The 18,537-nt window shown below is 38.8% G+C and overlaps 2 non-coding genes across 2 annotated transcripts; one reads left to right on the top strand and one right to left on the bottom strand.

Moving 5' to 3' along the window:
- Nucleotides 1-3,225: 3,225 nt before the first annotated feature.
- On the bottom strand, nucleotides 3,226-3,331 carry LOC145573348 (small nucleolar RNA R71). Its single transcript, XR_014097395.1, has one exon. It is a non-coding gene; the product is annotated as a small nucleolar RNA R71 (small nucleolar RNA).
- Nucleotides 3,332-18,226: 14,895 nt separating this feature from the next.
- Nucleotides 18,227-18,332, top strand: LOC145573328 (small nucleolar RNA R71). The gene has a single exon (XR_014097376.1). It is a non-coding gene; the product is annotated as a small nucleolar RNA R71 (small nucleolar RNA).
- The last annotated feature ends 205 nt before the right edge of the window (nucleotides 18,333-18,537 follow it).

The raw sequence follows: 18,537 nt of genomic DNA, 5'->3' as shown, positions 1-18,537 counted from the left end.
AGCTCGTTCAAAGCAGTTGAAAAGACACCATATGAGATATGGAATGGAAGAGTTCTAAAATTTTCTTTTCTCAAGATTTAGGGATGTGAAGCCTATGTAAAACGTTTACAAGGCGACAAACTACACCCTAAATTAGACAAGTGTATCTTTGTGGGTTACCCCAAAGAGACAAGAGGGTATTACTTCTACAATCGCGAAGATGACAAAGTGTTTGTTGCTCGCGATGGTGTCTTTCTAGAAAAGGAATTCCTCTCTAGAAAGCCAAGTGGGAGTAAAGTAGTTCTCGAAGAAATTCGAGACGAGCAACAAATGGATGTGGATAACTCCACATCAGAGGCGAGGGCGCATAACCATGCGTCGGAGCAAGCTAATTCAACTAGCAAGACTCCTATCGTCCCACTTGAATCTAATTCTTGCGAAAATCTTCAAAGAGTTGAAGAGAACATTTCTATTGTTGCTCTTACCCCACGTAGGTCTGCCAGAATCAGAAACAAACAGTTTGTTGAAGTTCTATTAACTGAGGATTCTGAAATCTTCTTATTGGAGAATGAGGAACCTACAACCTACAAGAAAGCTTTGGCGAGCTCCAACTTAAATGAATGGCTTGAGGCCATGAAATCCGAAATGGAAACGATGTCTAAAAATGCTGTGTGGACCCTGGTGGACTTGCCTAATGGGGTAAAGCCTATTGGATGCAAGTGGGTTTACAAAATTAAAACAAACAAGGATGGAAATGCCTACATCTATAAAGCAAGACTGGTTGCGAAAGGGTATAGACAGATTCATGGTATTGACTATGATGAAAACTTTTCTCCAAAAGCAATGCTTAAGTCCATTCGGATTCTTCTAGCGATTGCTGCATTTTTCGATTACGAAATTTGGCAGATGGATGTCAAAACCGCCTTCTTGAATCGGTTCTTGATGGAGGAAGTGTATATGACACAACCTGAGGGTTTTGAAGATCCAAAAAATCCTGGAAAGGTATGCAAGCTTCAGAAATCCATTTATGGATTGAAGCAAGCATCAAGGAGTTGGAACCTTCGTTTTGATGAAGCAATCAAACAATTTGGTTTTGTCAAAAGCGAAGAGGAACCTTGTGTATACAAGAAGTCTAGTGGGAGCAGCATAGTTTTCCTAGTTGATGAGCGTCGTTTTTGGCGCTAAAAAGAATAAGATTTAGGTTCATTTTCTTTATCATTTTCATATAATTCTTTTAGTTTTATTTGATTTTCCATTTTTTATAATTCACTTTAATTCTCGATTGATTTTTACGAGTTTTTCATATTTTTAGTTGATAATTCATAATTTTAGTTTTAGTTTTACCTAGGTACGCTTCCTCTCTTTGTTTTATTTGGGTTTTGTAGGTGAAAAATCAAGTCAATTTGCTCATTTTGGGACTGCCGTGTTCGCGGGCATCATCTCGAGTGCACTGACGATGGGGATGCTCGGGGGTGCGGAGTTTGATCAAGCAAGCGAAGGAGCCAAAGCCTGTGCATCGTACAGGGGTGCGCGCGCGCGGCACAGGGGTGCGAGCGCGCAGACCCAGCTGTGCGCGCGCGCGGCTGGGCTGTGCGTGCGCATGGCCTGTGCGTCCCTCTTCGCTCGATTTTTCTTATTTATAGCTTTTGACTTTCTTTTTGAGGGACGACTTAACTTTTTACTAGAGAGAGAATTTTTCCAGAAATAGTAGAGAGAGAGAAAGTAGAGAGAGAAGTTTAAGATTTACTTGTTAGTACTTGAATTTGATCTTAGATTTCAATTTAATTTTGAAATTCCTTCTTTAATTCAATGAATATTTGTAAGATTTCTTTCCCTTGATTTACTTTTGATTCAATTCCTTCTAGTTTTTTTGGATTTTGATTGAGATTATATTCCTTGCTTTAGAAATTGTTGATTGATTGATTTTCTTTTGATTTAGCTTTAAATGAATATGAATTTGATTGAATTTGTTTTGTTTCTTAATTCCACCATGTTTAGTGAGTAGATTAGTTGCTAGGGAGAAGGGGAAGCATGCTTGATTGATGATTTTTGCTAGTTGATGATGCTAAATTGATTTGAATGGTGCAATTAAATTGGTTGACATAGTTGTGCATGTGATTGATTAGGTTAGGAGTGATCAACCTATAAGATTAATCTAGATTGCATTGCAAATTTCAATGACATGAACCCTTGATTTGAGAATTGCTTTAATTGATTGAATTTGATTTTGATTTTCCTAGCTAGCCATTCATAGTGATCCCTAGCTTGGCTAATAGGGGATAGCCCTTGAATTCCTTTGATTGCAACTATTGTTTGTCCTTTGCAATGTTTGAATTGATTGAGTGATTTTTCAATTGGCATAATCATTGAGCTTGCATGTGGAACCCATATCCCTAGTGTTTAGTATATTGAATTTCTCGATTCATCTAGATTTCTTGATACCTTAGTTACCAACCTCATCTTCCGCAACTTCGAAGTACCTTGACTTACCCTATACTCGTATTAGGTTGGTCGAGTGTTTATAAATTTTCTTGTACTCTAGGAAAGGGTAGAGGACGACCTACATTTTTCTCGTGTCAAAAATGACGCCGTTGCCGGGGAATGATATTGGTGCTTTGTTATTGTTGTTGAGTCTATTTCACTATTGATTGAAAATACAAAAAAAATTTCTTTTAGGCTACATTCGTAGTCGTGCTACTAACCATTTCTTTTGAGATTTTATGCATAGAGCACGAGGTCGTTCACTAGTTCCGTTTGATCCGAAAATTGAGAGAACTATTGCAAGGTTAAGGAGTGCTAGACGATCTTTGAGCCCTAGCATTGCTAGTGAAGAAGAGTCACAACAAGAAGAACAAGCAAGAATGGGAGAAAATCCGAGAGTGGCATTGAAAGAATTGGGGATTCCCGGTGCATATAGATTTGAGAGTGGGATTGCTCCACCTACAACACCGGCAAATGATTTTGAAATAAGACCGGCAATGATCACTTTGATAGAGAGGCGACAATTTAGTGGGGCCAAGCATGAAAGCCCACTAAACCATCTCAAGGAGTTCAAGAAGTATTGCAATACTATCAAGGTGAACGGAATTTCCCAAGAATTCATTCGCCTCAAGCTCTTTCCTTTTTCTCTCATAGGTCGTGCTTTTGAATGGCTAGACAAGGAGGTAAAGCCGAATTCACTAAGGACATGGGACGAGTTCACCAAGGAATTTCTATCCCATTTCTATCTTGAAAAGAAAACGGCGGAAGCTAGAGCTTTGATTCAAGGTTTCAAGAAAAAGCCAAATGAGAGCCTCTATGAAGCATGGGAGAGATACAAGGAGTATCAAAGAGAATTTCCTCATCATGGAATTCCAACCTATCAAATCATTCAAATTTTGTATGGAGGTCTTAGCCCTCAAGGAAAATCATGTTTAGATGGAGGAGCCGGAGGTCCTATCATGAACAAAACGGAAGAGGAAGTGGTGGACATAATTTAGGACGTAGTGAGGTATTATAGAGATTGGCAAGATGGAGAAAGAGAGTCAACTAGCAAGAGTAGCTATTTGGTATACTCGGTTGATCATCTAAATGCAATCAACAATCTATCCTCTCAAATAACAAACTTGGGGAAGGAGATGTCTGCTATCAAGGCAAAGTTGGAAAGTGCCACCTACCAAGTTTCAAGTCTTCACTCCCAAACTAAGGGGAGAGGTACGTCTTCTAATTCTCAACCCTTCTTTCTTCTAGTAACATGCCTAGTGGATGCTTGTTTTGTAATGATTGTGGGTCGTATAAGCATGATGTTTCTAGTTTCCCTCATGCATGTGTGGATGTTTGTGATGATCAAGATGGAAATGTGAATGAGCATGTGACTATGTGTCAAATAATCATTATTCTAGGTTTGAGAATCAAAGAGGTCAATGGAATAGGAATTACAACAATCATGGAAATTTTGACAATTATAACCAAGGTGGTGGTTATAGGAACCAAGGGAACCAAGGTCTCGAGGTAACTATAACAATCAAGGTTATAGTAGCCAAAATCAAAACCAAAATTATGGTAATCAAAACCAAGGTTATGGGAACCATAATCAAGGTAGTGGTAACCATAATCAAGGTTATGGTCAAAATCAAAGTAGGGGTAATTGGAACAATCAAGGTAGAGGCAATTTTCAAAATAGTGCTCAAAGAGGCCCTCCACCAGGATTTGCTCCAAAGGCCCAAAATGATAATTCCTATGTTCAATCCTCTTCTTCTTCACATAGAACAAATTTGGAAGAAATCAATGAAAACCAAACAAAGTTGTTGAACACTTATATGACCGTAAGTGATAAGAAATTTAATGAAATGATGGCTCATAATAAGATGCTTGAAAACCAAATTTCTCAACTTGCTAATGCTTTGAAAGACCATGCTAGTCCTTCTTCTTTACCTTCCCAAGGCCTAGATCCTAAGAGACCGGTTAATGCTATTGTCACAAGGAGTGGTAAGATCCTTGAGGAGAGTTTGCCTAGGATGAGTGAGACTAAAGAGGGCACAAAAGGGGCGTTGGTTGAAGATGAGAGAAATGGTGTATCTTTGAGTGAGGTTGAGATTGAGAAACCTAGTGAGGTGAGAGTGGAGAAAGAGATTGTGAAACCTAAGCTTCCTTATCCACAAAAATTCATGAGACACAAGTTAGATGAACAATTTGGAAGATTCATAGACATGCTTAAGCAACTTCATCTCTCTTTACCATTTACCGAAGTTGTCACCCAAATGCCCAACTACGCAAAATTCCTCAAAGACATTTTGAGTGGTAGGAGAACATGTGATGGTGTAGAGACGGTGAACTTGACCGAGAATTGTAGTGTTATCATAATGAACAAGATGCCACCTAAGCTAAAAGACCCCGAAAACTTTTCTATCCCTTGTGCCATTTATAAAATGCAAATTGAGAATGCCTTGTGTGACCTAGGAGCTAGTGTTAGCCTTATGCCATACTCGGTATACCAAAGACTTGAGCTAGGAAAACTCTTACTTACTAACATCACTTTGCAATTGGCCGATAGGTCAATTAAGTTTCCTAAGGGTAAGGTAGAGGATGTTCCTTTAAGGGTCGGGAAATTTGTTATTCCGGTGGACTTTGTTGTGCTTGAGATGGATGAAGATGCTAATATCCCCATCATTCTAGGGAGACCATTCCTTGCTACTTCAGGTGCTTTGATAGATGTAAAAAGTGATAGAATTTGATTTGAATGATACTACCATGGCCCCCCTTCTTCTATGCTTTTTATGTTTCTCGATTGCCTATATGCCTTTAGGATTCGGGGGGTGGTCTAGTCTAAGCTTGGGGGTGCTTTCTGCATCTTTTTTTCTGTTCTTTCCCATATTTTCCCCCCTGCTTTTGTAGTTCATCCCTGGTCTCCTATGCTTCAGGTTTTGATCTTTCTGTTGTTCGGTTTTATGATGATGCTTCTGTATTTCTGCTGATTCCTCTGCCCGGTTATCGGTTTGTTGTTTGTTTTGCTGATTGTTGTCCGCTGAGTTTCTCTATGTCTTTCTTATGATGATTCCTGATGATGACTGTCTGATTTCTTATCTTCTGATACTATTTTCGTTTGTTGATTCTGACCCTTGCTGCTGCTATTACTGGCTTTTCTTTATTTTTCTACATTTTATTTTCTACTTTCTTCTTTTCTTTTGTATTGAAGTTACTAACAATTTTCTTTGTATATAGTTTTTTTTGTTATTCCTCACCTTGCTCTATTGCTTATGCTTTGGATTTCGACGATTCATCAAGGTCCTCTTTCACCTTTTTTATGTGCAATAGCTTTGGCGCCTGGTGAGATCTTTCTATTTCTTTTCTTTTTCTTTCCTTGGTTGCTTAGTCTAGGTTTAGTTCTAGGAGAAGTTGAATGATTCGAGGTGGTTTGCTTTCTAACACCCAAGTGTGTTTGGGAACATTGGCGTTGAGGCCGAATGTTCACTTGTTTGTTGATTGGGATTTATGTGTGTTAGCATTATTTCCTTTTTGCATTCTGCTTCTCCTATATCTTTCTATTTTTCATTTCATTTTCCTTTTCTTATTTTTCTTTCTCCTTTGTTTTCATCTTCCTTCTTGTTTTTCTCTTTTTTTTTCTTTTTCTTTTCTTTTCCTTTTATCTCTTTTCTCTTGTAACTCAAAAAAAATAAAACAAAAAAAATAAAAACTAAAAACTAAAAAAAATATAAAAAAAACTTAAAAAATATATTTAAAAAAATACCCTTGTTTTTTGTAAATATGAATAAATGTTTTTGCTTTTACTTTGGCTTTAATACCTCTTGAACTTGCACATTGGCTATTTTTCTTCCTAAATACAATGGTTTGCACGGTTTGAGAGTATCTTTGGTTGATTCAAGGATAGAGTATGCTAAGGTAGCGGTTTAGACCTTTTGGGGCCTTGAAGCCGGATTCTTTTGGTTTGTGGTAAGACGGAGTTGCTTCCTTTGGTGGATTTGGCACCTTTAGTAAGTTTTTGCTACAACCGTGTGAGGTTTCTCTTTTTCAAGCCTTCATTACTCTTGATTGTGCAGCGTGGATCCTCCACCTTTGCATCCCTAATCTTGAATCTTGACTCATAATTCTCAAACACGAGACCGAACCAACTAGGAAGGACAAAGGCCATTTTTCGGGGTGGTAAATTTTCATTTCTAGGATTTTCTTCTTTCTTTTTAGTTCATTGGGTTTACATTTGCCATCTTGCTAACCATTTGAGCCATTCCCCTTCTTTTCAAGCCACATCTTTAGAACTTTGAACCTTTTGTTTCTTTTCGTTCCATTATTGGTTTTTGTGAAGCAAATGGTCATGCCTTTGGAGTTTGTGATCTATAAAGTTGGAAATTAGTTTTATTTGTATGCGAACTCGTCTTTTGTACATATTGTGAATAATGGCAAATGAATATGATCGGAAAAGCCGTCCATAGTTAAAAAGGCAAGGACATAATAAATGCAATATCGAAAAAGCCGTCCAAAGTTAAAAGAGGTGAGGACAATTGCTTTGATATAATGAAAATTACATAAAAAAAGAGAATGAAAAATTCAAAAAATAGTTTGATGTGATTCTTTTCCTTTTTCTCGCATTGAGGACAATGCTTCCTTTTAGCTTGGGGGAGAAGCGTTTACGCTTTTTGTATATATGCTTTGAATAAGCTTGGGGGTATTAGTTTGTTTTTGTTTGGTGACTTCTTGGTTTTGGTGTTGAGGTGTGGCCAACCTTTGCTTCATAATCTAGGTGTACCACCAAATTCTAAATTTTAAGCCTACCCCTAACCTTTTTCCCTTACGTTACAACCATTGGGAAAGTCCTTTCGACCTAGTGGTTGAGTCATACACCACTTGAGTTAAAGCCTAAAGAAAAAGGATGCAAGGTCGAGATGTCGAGAACCCTCAAATTCTAATCTTTTCCGGTTCCTTCGTGGAACCATAGAGATGCTTACTAAGGGAAGATTTGAGGCCATTAGGGAGAACGCGGTTAGATTGGTTGGGATGAAAATGGATTGCGCCTCATTAGTTCTCTACGCTTAGCATACCCTATGTTTCAATCAACCCTCGATATCTTAGAACGTGCTTACCATTGTTGTTTTAGAAAGCTTGATATCCTTTGTGCCTTGATCATGTTCAAAAAGCCTTTGTATAAGCATTTCTTTTTAAGGTTTTAAACTTTTTCTTTTCTTTTCTTTTTACTTTGCCTCCTTTTTAATAAAAAGAGTTATAGGTTAACCTCTTTGGAAACCTTTACGAGAGCATCACTCGTCCTCCAGAGCGATCTAGGGGTTTAAATGGCTTGTCTTTAGTTGCTAAAATTGACCGTGATTCCTACGAAAGTGAGTTAGTGTATATTCTCATCTTCCATAGTTTTCTTGTTTCTTTCTTTGCTTGAGTAATGTCATCATTTTCCCTTGGGTTTGATTTTGTTTTGCTCGAGGATGAGCAAAAGTTTAGCTTGGGGGAATTTGATGAGCGTCGTTTTTGGCGCTCAAAAGAATAAGATTTAGGTTCATTTTCTTTATTTTCTTTCATCATTTTCATATAATTCTTTTAGTTTTATTTGATTTTCCATTTTTTATAATTCACTTTAGTTCTTGATTGATTTTTACGATTTTTTCATATTTTTAGTTGATAATTCATAATTTTAGTTTTAGTTTTACCTTGGTACGCTTCCTCTCTTTGTTTTATTTGTGTTTTGTAGGTGAAAAATCTAGTCAATTTGCTCATTTTGGGACTGCCATGTTCGCGGGCATCATCTCGAGTGCACTGATGATGGGGATGCTCGGGAGCGCGGATTTTAATCAAGCAAGCGAAGGAGCCAAAGCCTATGCATCGCACAGGGGTGCGCGCGCGGCACAGAGGTGCGTGCGCGCAGACCCAGCTGTGTGCGCGCGCGGCTGGGCTTTGCGTGCGCACGGCCTTTGCGGCCCTCTTCGCTCGATTTTTCTTATTTATAACTTTTGACTTTCTTTTTGAGGGACCACTTAACTTTGTACTAGAGAGAGAATTTTTCCAGAAATAGTAGAGAGAGAGAAGTTTAAGATTTACTTGTTAGTATTTGAATTTGATCTTAGATTTCAATTTAATTTTGAAATTCTTTCTTCAATTCAATGAATATTTGTAAGATTTCTTTCCCTTGATTTACTTTTAATGCAATTCCTTCTAGTTTTTTTGGATTTTGATTGAGATTATATTCCTTGATTTAGAAATTGTTGATTGATTGATTTTCTTTTGATTTAGCTTTAAATGAATATGAATTTGATTGAATTTGTTTTTTTTTCTTAATTCCACCATGTTTAGTGAGTAGATTAGTTGCTAGGGAGAAGGGAAGCATGCTTGATTGATGATTTTTGCTAGTTGATGATGTTAAATTGATTTGAATGGTGCAATTAAATTGGTTGACATAGTTGTGCATGTGATTGATTAGATTAGGAGTGATCAACCTATAAGATTAATCTAGATTGCATTGCAAATTTCAATGACATAAACCCTTGATTTGAGAATTGCTTTAATTGATTGAATTTGATTGTGATTTTCCTAGCTAGCCATTCATAGTGATCCCCAGCTTGGCTAATAGGGGATAGCCCTTGAATTCCTTTTATTGCAACTATTGTTTGTCCTTTGCAATGTTTGAATTAATTGAGTGATTTTTCAATTGGCATAATCATTGAGCTTGCATGTGGAACCCATATCCCTAGTGTTTAGTATATTGAATTTCTCGATTCATCTAGATTTCTTGATACCTTAGTTACCAACCGCATCTTCTGCAACTTCGAAGTAGCTTGACCTAGGCTATAGCTTACACCTATTCATTCCCTTGGGTTCGACCCTTGACTTACCTTATACTCGTATTAGGTTGGTCGAGTGTTTATAAATTTTCTTTGACTCTAGGAAAGGGTAGAGGACGACCTACATTTTTCTCGTGTCACTAGTCCTGTATGTGGATGACATACTACTCATGGGAAATGACATACCAATGCTTGAGTCAGTCAAGGAATGGTTGAAGAGTTGTTTTTCTATGAAGGACTTGGGTAGCGACAAGTACATTTTGGGAATCAAGATACATCGAGATAGGTCTCGAAGGATGATTGGACTAAGTCAAGAGACTTATATTGATAAGGTTCTTGACAGGTTCGAGATGACAAACTCCAAGAGTGGATTTCTCCCCATGTCCCATGGCATTACGCTAAGTAAATCTCGATGTCCGGTTATGCCAGATGAGATGAGACGTATGGCTATCACTCCTTATGCTTCTGTAACAGGATCGATAATGTATGCCATGATTTGTACAAGGCCGGATGTTGCATTTGCTCTAAGCATGTGTAGCAGGTTTTAGGCAGATCCAGGTGATGCACACTAGACAACTGCCAAGAACATCCTTAAGTACTTGAGAAGAACGAAAGGAATGTTTCTAGTTTATGGTGGCGAAGATGAGTTGGTTGTCAAAGGTTATACGGATGTGAGTTTCCAAACAGACACATGAGTTTAAATCCCAGTCTTGATACATCTTCTGTTTGAATGGAGGAGCAGTGAGCTGGAAGAGTTCGAAGCAAAGCACTGTCGCAGACTCTACTACAGAATCAGAATATTTAGCTGCTGTTGAAGCAGCTAAGGAAGCAGTTTGGATTAAGAAATTCCTTATTGAGATGGACATTCGAGAAATCTTTGGCAGAGGAGATGTCAAGATGTGCAAAGTTCATACGGATGAGAATATCGCTGATGCCCTTACTAAACCCCTTCCATTGCCTAAGCATGAGAAACATGTTGATGCAACTAGATTGAGGCTAATGATTTAATTTAAGTTGTATTTGTTTTAAGAGAAAAACTTATTACATATGTAATACATTCATTGGCAGAATTATGTTTAATCAGATGTTTATCATTTCTCTTATTTAATTGTGGTTTCAATATTAAATAAAATGTCCAAACTAATTATGGATTGATGGGTTCATCAGGTTAATTATTTAATGACCTGGTGAATGAAACCCCACAGGTGAACAAAATCCATATATTATTCCAGCTCCTATTTCGGAATCATTAAACTAGACATAAATGATTTCAATTAATGGACTAGCATGTAAGATTGATTGGATAGCTCTGTTTCATGGGCTATAGGAGCGTAGTGAAGCTCGGTCAATCACATGGATATGCATGAATGATGCATGATCGAACTATAGACCTACTTTGAAGTTCAAGTATACAGCTTCCGAATATATTAGTGGATTCCTTTGACATGAGTGGAACATTGATTTCATTCAATGGATGTTATGGCTGTGGTACACTCAAACGTCTGCCCATAACTGGAGATTATAAAGGGTGTTTCCCGGTTATTTCAGAAGTTGAGTGGGAGCTTTGGTTGCCAAAAGATTGGATTGAGTCTGCCTATTACTTAGGAATGTGTCTTGGCCCCTAGGAGAGGGAGAATTCAGAAAAATGCATGGCCGTGCTCAAATGCATTACATTGTATTCATTTGTTCTGTGAATCTCACTCAGTTTGTCAAGAAAAGATTTGTTGACTAATATGAACACGACATGAGATGCAATCATATTATCAAATCGACACACATTGACTTAAGGAATTTGAATGTTGCGCACTTGTCTCAGACAAGTGGGAGATTGAAGGAGTTGTGTCTTCGATAAGTGCAATTACTAGATATACCAAGGATAACTATTATGGAGATAATAAGTTCATTCTCTTGGGGCGTCATCATCTGTTGCTAGACTATGAAAGATGATCTTTGGGCTAGTAAAAAAGTCCAAAGCCCGCTAGAATAGATCCTATGAGGTCACACACAAAGGTACTTGGTTAAGCAAGTAAGAAGCCCATTAATGGGCCTTATGAGCATTTAACTCCCTTTGTTCTTGCTCGATCACTTGTGGAATCACGCTTCAAAGGTATTAATTCTAATTCTTTATGTGTTATGCATGATCTTGTTGGCCTTAGCTTCCTCTTAGATATACGCTTGAAATGATCCCAATGTGATTCTTTAGAAAATTCAATGCTGTATGTCTCTTCTACCTCGGGTGGAGGTGGAACAACATGTCTAGGTTTGCTTGAACTTGATCTTGCCCGCTTTTTGTGACGCATTGGAGCCATCTACAAGAAGGAAAACAACTCATGAGCATATCTTTACATTTGTCATATTTCAATAATAAGCATAAGTAATTGCTCAAGAATCATGCACAAATGCAATTATCTCAAAATAGAAACAAGATATGGCTACATATGAACAATGCCATTAATATAGAATCATGTATATGAAGCAAGTAGGCATGGATTTAAAGGCAAAATTGAACATAAGAGACCAAATCGTGAATCACATTGAATTATCAAAGCAATAAAACCATCATAAAGAATACCCATGAGAGAGAAAATGACCAACAATGGTGAATTAAGGAATCAAGCAAGGTATAATAATTCATCATTAAAAAGCTTCAAGTTATCATCCAATAACATCATTCAACACAAATTACAAGGTAAAAGAACCAACAATGGAGTTCTACCATGAAAGCAAAAACAAGGGTTTCAAGCTTGAACAATGAGGAAGAAGATGACTAGAAAATAAGAAATTATACCTCAATGAAGCCTTGAATTACTTGCAAATTCCCAAAATGAAGATCTAACAACAAATAGAACACCTAAAGACAAGTTCCAAACCTCAACACAAAGCTTTCAAATTCGGAAAATAACCTAAAAATTTCGAAATTGGGTTCGAAAATCTGGAAATTTTTTGGTTTAAATTCGAAAATGTGATGTGGTTAATGTAATTTGTAATGAATTGAAATGAAAAAGGATTAATTTGCTTGATTTTCAAAGATATTGAAGGGGTTGAAAAGAGAAAAAGGGGTATAGGGGTGAAGGAGTAGTAGGGGAGAGAGAATGAAGAAATAAGGGGGTGCGTTTTTGGGGCTAAAAGGGGGCGCTGAACGCACCTGGCTGCTGGCAACGGTGCGTGCGCGCAGGCGACAGTGCGTGCGCACCAGCGACAGCAGGGGGGGTTTGTCGTGAGGCTCGGGACTGCAAAATTGGCCAAAAACGCTGCCTACCTGGTGCGTGCGCACAACCAGGAGGTGCGTGCGGCACCAGGTAGGGGCTGGGGGGGCTGCTTCTCGGTTGAGACGCACCAAAAGCAGGCCAAAATTCTGACCCACGTGGTGCGCGCGCACAGGGATGGGGTGCGTGCGGACCAAGGGGGTACGGGGATGGTTCAAAAACCGTCAAATTTTGTCAAAGTTAGTGAAAATTTCTAACCCCTTTGGTGCGCGCGCACAAAAAAAAGGGTGTGCGTGCACCAAGCAAGAATATCTCGGCCATGTATATACTCTCGTGTTTGCATAATGAGATAGTTGAAAGCGCATTCAAAAAAGAGTAGAAAATCAATAAAAATGCAAACATGAGAGCATAAAACCCTAACAAGCTTTTCCACCTAAACTTAACCAAACCTCGTGAAATATTGAAGTAACACCAAAATTGTTGGAAATTTTCTTCGATCCAATCTCATGGTACCTAAAATCAAGAGAACAAACAAAAATAAAGAGAAATAAGAAAAATTCTCAAGGGTAAAAGAAATACAGAAAATTGAAAAATCAAAAGAAAAAGGTTAGAAAATCGGGTTGCCTCCTGGGTAGTGCTTGTTTAACGTCATAGCTCGACGTCCTCCACCAATTAAGGTGGTTATCGGAAAAGCAATGAGTGAACAAGGCCAACTAAAGCACCATCAAAATACTTCTTGAGACGATGGCCATTGACCTTAAACGGAGGAGAAGAATCCATCATTGAGACCTCTACAACACCACTTGGAAAAACATTCTTGACCAAATAGGGACCGCTCCATCTTGACATGAGCTTTCCGGGAAACAACTTCATTTTTGAATTGTAGAGAAGAACCTTATGGCCAACACAAAAATCTTTCTTCTCAATAAGCTTGTCGTGTGTTTCCTTAGAGTGAGCTTTGTACACACTAGCACAATCATAAGCATCAAACCGAAGCTCCTCTAGCTCATGAAGATCTAACCACCTTTTCTTCCCCCCACTTGCCAAGTCAAAATTTATCTTCTTAATTGCACACAAAGCACAGTGTTCAATTTCAACCAGGAGATTGCATGACTTGCCACAGACTAGGCGGTATCGAGTGGTACCTATGGGGGTCTTGAAAGCCGTTCAATAAGCCCAAAGAGCATCATCCAACTTTTCCGACCAATCCTTTCGATTCCTCGAAACCGTCTTTTCAAGGATGAGCTTGATTTGACGATTAGAGACTTCCAATTGACCGCTCGATTGGGGATGATATGGGAGGCTGAATCGTTGATGGACTCCATGCTTCCTTAACATTTTTTGAAAGGCATGATGAATAAAATGAGAACCGTTATCGCTTATCACCGCCTTTGGTACCCCAAATCTTGGAAAGATTATCTTCTTAAACAACTTCATAACCACCTTGTGGTCGTTAGTTGGGGAGGCAATGGCATCGACCCACCTAGACACGTAATTGAACGCCACAACAATATATTGATTTCCGAAAGATGAGTGAAATGGCCCCATAAAATCAATACCCCACACATCAAACACCTCCAACTCGAGTATGGGTTGTTGAGGTATTTCATTTCTCTTGGAGATGTTCCCAACTCTTTGACATCGGTCACATGTCTTTACAAAGTCCCATGAGTCCTTAAAGAGATGTGGCCACCATAGACCGCAATGAAGGACCTTAGTGGCGGTCTTAGAGACACCCATACGACCCCCGCTTGGATCCGAATGGCACATTTTCAAAACACTAGGCACCTCTTCGTTTGGCACACAACGTCTAAGTAAACCATCGACCCCTCGCTTGTTTAAGATGGGATCATCCCACACATAATGCCTTGCCTCTCTCTTGAGCTTCTTTCTTTGGTTCTTAGAAAAGGAAGGAGGAAACTCCCCACATCTAAGAAAGTTCACTAAATCGGCAAACCATGGGAGCTCCTTTGCTTCAATAGCATAAAATAAGTCATCAAGCATCCTATCCTCAATTGGAGAACCATCATCATGAGTTTGAGAATCTTCTAAACGAGAAAGATGATCCGCCACAACATTTTCCGCTCCTCTTTTATCCCTAATCTCAATGTCAAAGGTTTGGAGCTCAAGAACCCACCGGATCAACCTTGGCTTGGACTCTTTCTTGGTAACAATATACTTGAGAGCCGCATGATCCGTGAAGACAATGGTTTTGGAACCAAATAGATAACAACGGAACTTCTCAAAAGCGTAAACTATAGCCAAGAATTCCTTCTCCGTTGTAGTGTAATTCCGTTGAGCTCCATTTAGAGTCTTGGACATATAATAGATCACATGAAGTTTCTTGTCCACTCTTTGACCCAAGACACCTCCTATTGCCAAATCACTTGCATCACACATCAACTCAAATGGTAAATCCCATCTTGGAGCTTAAAAAATAGGAGTAGAGATTAGAGCTTTGTTCAACTTATTGAATGCCTCCAAACACTTATCATCAAATACAAACTCGGCATCTTTTTTAAGAAGATCATTGAGGGGCTTTGCAATGAGCGAGAAATCCTTGATGAATCTTCTATAAAACCCGGCATGCCCTAAGAAAGATCTCACTCCCTTTACATTCACTGGAGGTGGAAGCTTTTCAATGACTTCATCTTTAGCTTTATCCACATCTATCCCCTTGTGAGAGATCTTGTGGCCAAGGACTATGCCTTCCTCCACCATGAAGTGACATTTCTCCCAATTCAAGACCAAGTTCACCTTCTCACACCTTGCAAGACATTTTTCAAGGTTTTCAAGGCATGCCTCAAATGAAACACCACCTACGGAGAAGTCGTCCATAAAAACCTCCATCTCCTCTTCCAACATATCTCCAAATATACTCATCATGCATCTTTAAAATGTCGCGGGAGCATTGCAAAGGCCGAACGGCATTCTCCTATAAGCAAATGTACCGTATGGACAAGTGAAGGTTATTTTCTCATGGTCATCTGGGTGGATAGGGATTTGGAAAAATCCCGAATAACCATCAAGAAAACAATATAACTTGTGCCTTGTTAGTCTCTCAAGCATTTGATCAATAAAAGGAAGGGGGAAATGATTTTTCTTTGTAGATGTGTTTAGACGTCTATAGTTTATACACATCCTCCATCCCGTGACCGTCCTCGTCGGAATGAGCTCACCTTTCTCATTCTCAACGACGGTCATACCTCCCTTCTTTGGGACAACGTGAACGGGAGAGACCCACCTAGAACTAGAAATGGGGAATATGATTCCCGCATCCAAAAGTTTGGTGATATCCTTCTTCACTACCTCTCCCATTTGGGGGTGTAGCTTTCGTTGTCTCTCAATAGAAGGTAAAGAACCCTCCTCAAGAGTTACGTGATGTGTTCATAAAGCGAGGCTTATACCTTTGAGGTCATCAATGGTATAACCCAAAGCACTTCAGTGCTTTCTCAAAACACCACACAACTTTTGATCTTGATGCTAACTCAAAGAAGAGCTAACAATCACGGGATAAGTGGAGTTGGGTCCCAAAAATTCATAACTAAGGTGTGATGGAAGAGGTTTGAGCTCAACTATTGGAACACCTTTACCTTCCTTCGATGTTGCCTCTTGCAACACTTCTTGGCTAGAAATGCTCAAACACATTTGCTCTTCAACATCCTCAAAGCTTCCATTGAGCACATCTTCATACAAAGCCATCTCCTTGCTAGGAGTACTTATCTTTTCCTTATTCAACAAAACATTCTCAAGAGCATTGTTAGAAGTGAGAAATTTCTCATGCATAGAAGACACAACATGATCGAGAGAATCAATCAACATGCAATTTTCTAAAGAAGAACTTGGATACTTCATACTATCATTCAAATCAAATTCTATCATCTCATCCCCTACTTTGAGTGAAATTTTAGCACTTTTCACATCTATCAAGGCACCCGAAGTAGAAAGGAATGGTCTCCCTAAAATTATAGGAATGTTAGCATCTTCGTCCATCTCAAGCACCACAAAATTCACCGGAATAACAAATTTCCCAACCCTCAAAGGAACATCCTCTACCTTACCCTAAGGAAACTTAATTAACCTATCGGGCACATGCAAATTGATGTTAGTAGGTAAGAGAACCCCTAGCTCAAGTCTTTGGTAAACCGAATATGGCATAAGGCTAACACTAGCTCCTAGGTCACACAAGGCATTCTCAATTTGCATTTTATAAATAGCACAAGGGATGGAAAAGTTTCCGGGGTCTTTTAGCTTAGGTGGCATCTTGTTCATTATGATTGCACTACAATTCTCGATCAAGTTCACCGTCTCTACACCATCACAAGTCCTCCTACCACTCAAAATGTCTTTGAGGAATTTTGCGTAGTTGGGCATTTGTGTACAACTTCGGTAAATGGTAGAGAAAGGTGAAGTTGCTTAAGCATGTCAATGAATCTTTCAAATTGTTCATCTAACTTATGTCTCATGAATTTTTGTGGATAAGGAAGCTTGGGTTTCACAATTTCTTTCTCCATTCTCACCTCACTAGGCTTCTCAATCTCAACCTCACTCAAAGATGCACCATCTCTCTCATCTTCTACCAAAACCTCTTTTGTGCCCTCTTTGGTCTCACTCTTCCTAGGCAAACTCTCCTCAAGAACCTTACCACTCCTTGTGACAATAGCATTGACCGGTATCTTGGGATCTAAGCCTTGGGAAGGTAAAGAAGAAGGACTAGCATGGTCTTTCAATGCATTAGAAAGTTGAGAAATTTGGTTTTCAAGCATCTTATTATGAGTCATCATTTCATTAAATTTCTTATCACTTATGGTCATGTAAGTGTTCAACAACTTTGTTTGATTTTCAATGATTTCTTCCAAATTTGGTCTATGTGAAGAAGAAGAGGATTAAACATAGGAATTGTCATTTTGAGCCTTTGGAGCAAATCCGGGTGGAGGTCCTCTTTGAGCATTGTTTTGAAAATTGCCTCTACCTTGATTGTTCCAATTACCCCTATTTTGATTTTGACCATAACCTTGATTATGGTTACCACTACCTTGATTATGATTCCCATAACCTTGGTTTTGATTACCATAATTTTGGTTTTGATTTTGGCTACTATAACCTTGATTGTTATAGTTACCTCGAGATCCTTGGTTCCCTTGGTTTCTATAACCACCACCTTGGTTATAGTTGTCAAAATTGCCATGATTGTTGTAATTCCTATTCCATTGACCTCTTTGAATCTCAAACCTAAAATCATGATTATTTGACACATAGTTCAAATGCTCATTCACATTTCTATCTTGATTATTACAAACATCCATACATGCATGAGGGCAACTAGAAACATCATGATCATATAACCCACAATCATCACAAAACAAGCATCCACTAGGCATGTTATTATAAGAAGGAGGAGGTTGAGAATTAGAAGACACCCCACTTCCCTTAGATTGGGAGGGAAGATTTGAAACTTGGTAGGTAGCACTTTCCAACTTTACCTTGATAGCGGACATCTCCTTCCCCAAGTTTGTCATTTGTGAGGATAGATTGTTGATTGCATTTAGATGATCAACCGAGTACACCGAAGAGCTACTCTTGCTAGTTGACTCTCTTTCTTCATCTTGCCAATCTCTATAATACCTCACTACGTCTTCAATTATGTCCACCACATCCTCTTCCGTTTTGTTCATGATAGGACCTCCGGCTCCTCCATCTAAACATGATTTTCCTTGAGGGCTAAGGCCTCCATAGAAGATTTGAATGATTTGATAGGTTGGAATTCTATGATGAGGACACTCTCTTTGATACTCTTCGTATCTCTCCCATGCTTCATAGAGGCTCTCACTTGGCTTTTGCTTGAAACCTTGAATCAAAGCTCTAGCCTCCGCTGTTTTCTTTTGTGGATACAAACGGGATAAAAATTCCTTGGTAACCTTGTCCCATTTCCTTAGAGAATTCGGCTTAACCTCCTTGTTTGCCATTCCAAAGCACGCCCTATGAGAGAAAAGGGAAAGAGCTTGAGGCGGATGAATTCTTGAGAAATTCGGTTCACCTTGATAGTATTGCAATATTTTTCAAACTCCTTGAGA

This window comes from Chenopodium album, chromosome 12, assembly GCF_948465745.1.
Source record: "Chenopodium album chromosome 12, dcCheAlbu1.1, whole genome shotgun sequence".
In the NCBI taxonomy this organism is placed as follows: Eukaryota; Viridiplantae; Streptophyta; class Magnoliopsida; order Caryophyllales; family Amaranthaceae; genus Chenopodium; species Chenopodium album.
The sequence above is the reverse complement of the archived record's forward strand: the minus strand, read 5'-3'. Positions and strand labels throughout refer to the sequence as shown.